Consider the following 4,321-nt stretch of genomic DNA (forward strand, 5'->3'; position numbering starts at 1 on the left):
CCATAACCAACTAATATCTGTTGGGGCTTTGGATAGCAGACAAATATCGGGTTTACCATAAATAAGATCCATGTCAAGTGGATACATATTTCCGGCACGGTCAGAGTCAACAATAACATCTTTGGTTTTGGCGTCCATGATCAAGCTTCGTTGTTTTGTGAACATAACTTCAAGATTGTTGTCACACAACTGAGAAACACTGATGCGGTTGTGTTTCAGGTCATCAACATAAGCAACTTTCTTGATGGTAAAGTTACCATTTGTTATGTTTCCATAACCCATGATTTTTGCTGTCATGTTGTTGCCAAAGGTAACATCTTGATTGGTGTCGGTTGGTTTGAAGTCACGTAAGAAATTCCTCTTTCCTGTCATATGCTTAGAGCAGCCGCTATCGATATACCATGTATCATCCTTGGGCTCTCCAGCATTAAGTACCTGCAATTAGACAGAAGGTTTAGGTACCCAAATCTGAATGGGTCCTGGTTTGTCAGTTGTTAACTTAGGTACTTTGTTTGATGAATTTCTTTTGTTGTAGGGTCTTGGTTTATTATGACGGAATTGTTGTGGTTTGATCTGACTTACCAAGTTTTCCCAAAAAGTGATTTGTTTTTGAAAACCCGTGGGTTGATAAGATCTGTGTTTTGGTGTAGGATATCCTAGATGTGATGTTTTGTTAGAAATTGTTTTCTCATATCTAGGATGTGAAGTATGGTTTTGAAAAGCATTATAATGATGGTTTTGAACTTTCTGATATGATGGTTTGTGAAAGTTCCCTGACTGTTTGAAATTGATATCCTGAAAGTAATTTTCAACAGTCTTTCGCAAAGGTTTTGGTTTAGAGTTGAAAACTTGTTTTTGTGGCACAAAGTCAGGTTTCAAAAGTTTCCTTGGTTTTGTGGACTGAGCGTGGACAGCCTGAATGGGTTGCTTATTTTTTTGTTGTTTCTTTGAATACTTTTGTCCCAAACTGTTCTTTCCAACTATGGTAGAATTCAAAGAAGGGAAGACATTTGGAGCAGAAGTATTTCCATGCTCATGAGTAGATTTTTGTCCATTTAGGAAAATCTCAGGTTTGATTGTGCCATCATTCTTTGTTAGTTCATTAGATCTCAATTGATGAGTTATTGAACTAACAGAGTCTGATTCAGAATTCACAACTCTTTTGTATGACTTTTTGGAAATAAAGAAATCAGTATCATCTGGGCTACAGTTGATAACTGTTTCGTCATCTGAATCTTCCTCGTTGGCAGATGTGAAAAGATCTGGTAGAGTGGATTCAGAATTTTCACAAATTGTCATGTTTTCAATTTGTTCCTTTTCAAATGCTTCTCTACCAATTCCTGGTTTATAACTTGTATTAACTGTGCCAGATCCTAAGGTTTTTGCCTTAGTGAAAATATCATCACTTAATTTTCTAGCAATATTAATAGAATCCAATTTTCCTTGCAGTCTTTTGTTTTCGGATTCAAGAAATATGATTTTGTTTGAAAAATCAGTCAGTTTTTGAGTTAAAACATAATTTTCATCAGTTGAAGATTGAAATTTTTGTTTCAACTTAATGATTTCCATTTCTAAAATATCTTTAATTTCAGAAGAAATAACTGACTGGTTTTTCAATTCCAAATCCCTCTTTTGAATTAGGGCTTGATTTAATTGTTCCAAGACGTGAACATTATCTTCAGATTTTCGTTCAACGTCTCTTTCCAATTTCAAAATCGTTCTTGTATTTTCTCCGAGTTTGAATTGCATCGTTTGTGATTCAGACTTGACAATGTCCATTTTAACCATGTTGTTATGATATGTATTGAGATCAACTTGCAGGCTATTCTCAATCTTGGTTATATGGGATTCAAAAATTGTTTTAGAATAACCAAGTTCTACAACCATGTTCCATACCTGTTCAATGACATTTGGAGCCCTTGAAGGTATTTCTTCACCAGCCATGAAGCAGAAATTTGACTGTGCTGGTTCAGAGTCTGCTTCATCATCTGAAGTTGGCCAGTATTTGACGTTGGGTTCGTAGATTGCCATTAAAGCTTTATCTTTCTTTTCTTGTTTCTTCAGTTCTTTAGCTTTTTGAACGTAGTATGCTGAGTCCTTGACTTTGGATTTGCTTTTAGCACGACATTCTCGAGCATAGTGATTTGTTCCTTTACAATTGTGACAAATGATCACATCATCATTATCACTGTCAGCCTTTTGACTTTGAATTGGTGGTCTTTCAAGTGCCTGGGCTTGGTTCTTTTGTTGAGATTGCTGAAATCCAAAATTTTGATTGTTGTTAGAACCTTGATTTGAGTTGTTATTAAAAATTGGATTGGGATTGTTTTGAAATCCCCGGTTTTGGAAACCTTGGTTTGGGTAGTTTTGGAAAGATGGTCTTTGAGAACTTTGTCCAAAAGATGGTCTTTGTTGAAAACCTGGATTGTTTTGTCCAAAGTATGGTCTTGGTTGAAAACCTGAATTGTTTGGTCCAAAAGATGGCCTGTTTTGATAATTTGGTCTGAAATTTGATTGACCAGAATTTGGCAAAAATCTTTGTAGGTTTGTGTTTGCTACCAAGGCGCATGGTTGTTGATAATCCGCTTCATCATTTGAATCAAAAGAATTATAACAATTTCCCAAAAATGTTTGGTTTTGATTTTGATCGAAAAAGGGTGTTTGGTGTTGAGAAGATGTGGACAAAAGAGCTAATGGTCCACCAAAAGTTGTAGTGGTTGGTGATTTAATAGAGGATTCATACGATTGAAGTTCTCCATACAAATTGTATAAAGATTCAGTATGAATTGCTGGATTTCCCTGAATAATGAGTTTTACCATTTTCCAGCTTTCAAAAAGATTATTCAAAAATTTGAGATTTATCTCATGTTGTGACTTTTTGATACCCAAATTGTTCATTTTAATAACAATAAAATTGAACCTGTCGTGAGCATCATGAATGGTTTCTGATGAAAACATTTTGAAATTGTCAAATTCATTCAAAATGGATGTTTTCTTGTTTCCGATTATTCTTTCGTTTCCACAAAAACGATTTTTTAAACTTTCCCAAATTTGATTTGCGGTTAACAGTATAATGTCATCCATTTGACTTAGAATACTGTGTGGGATTCCAGAAACTAGTTCCTTTTTAGCTTGGAGTTCAAGCTTTCTGTTGTTTTCGGCTATTGTGATTTGATTTGTAGCAAGAGTGGCCATATCTTCTGTAGAGATTCCAGTATACGTTCCTTCCACGCATTTCCAGACATTTTCACCTAAAGTATTTAGATGAAGGTTCATACGGCCAACCCACGAATTATACTCTTCAGGTATAAGTATGGGTGCCCGTGAACCTGAACCCAAACTGTTAGCAATAGAAACAGAATTCATGTTTGAGTAATTTGTTGAAGACATAAAATAATTTTTTTAAAATTTTTTGATTAAGGATTTGAACAAGTGATATTAAAATGAAACTTTTAAAGAAAATCTTATGGAAGGTTTATATAAACGCTAACCAAAAGTTTTCGACAAAAATTTCAGAATGAATCACACGAGCTCTGATACCAATTGTTAGAAATTATAATATAAGATCTAATCACCACGAATAACGGCTCGGATACAGTTACTGTGTGACAGATATTTATATTAATTAGATATAAAATGCGGAATATAAACAATAATAGTTGCGGAAATAAATATGGGATTATTAGTCACCACTAGAAAGCAGTAAATGATTGAAAGCTATAAATAAAGTAAATAACTGTATTTAAATAACGTTAAGCTGTAAATAATATAAATGACTGTATATAAATGTTAGAAGTTAAATAATATGTATAAATATATATAACGGGTTTAGAACTGGATGGATGAAGCGACTGGTCTTTCAAGTAAGTTCGCCAATAAATTGACTGAACAGGCTTAGGGTTGGACTGGTAACCTAAAAGACTTTGTCACTATTTGTTCAATAGTTCAATCCGGAATATGATAAGTAACACAAAATTCTTTTTGTTTCAAATTTTATGTAAAACAATTTGTTTACATAAGGGTTTGAAGGTTTTCTTAATTTTTGGATATATTTCTCTGGATACCCGATTTTCTCTGGCGTCTCTCTGGAGTTTCCCTTGGTCAAAATCGACCACGAAACTTCCTAGATGTAGGTAAGGTTCTGAATAATTTGTGGTAAAAATCTCTCCAGGGTTTGTTGGATGTATTGTACCCAGTTAGCTTTGTTTCTGACTTGAAGATTCTGATCTGGTGAACCGAAATCTATCTGGATACCCAATTTTGTATATCGTCTCTCTGGGGTTTCCCTTGGTCAAAATCGTCCAGAAAACTTCCTAGATGT

Source organism: Lactuca virosa, chromosome 9 (assembly GCF_052849685.1).
Source record: "Lactuca virosa cultivar CGN04683 chromosome 9, Lactuca_virosa_CGN04683_v6, whole genome shotgun sequence".
NCBI lineage: Eukaryota > Viridiplantae > Streptophyta > Magnoliopsida > Asterales > Asteraceae > Lactuca > Lactuca virosa.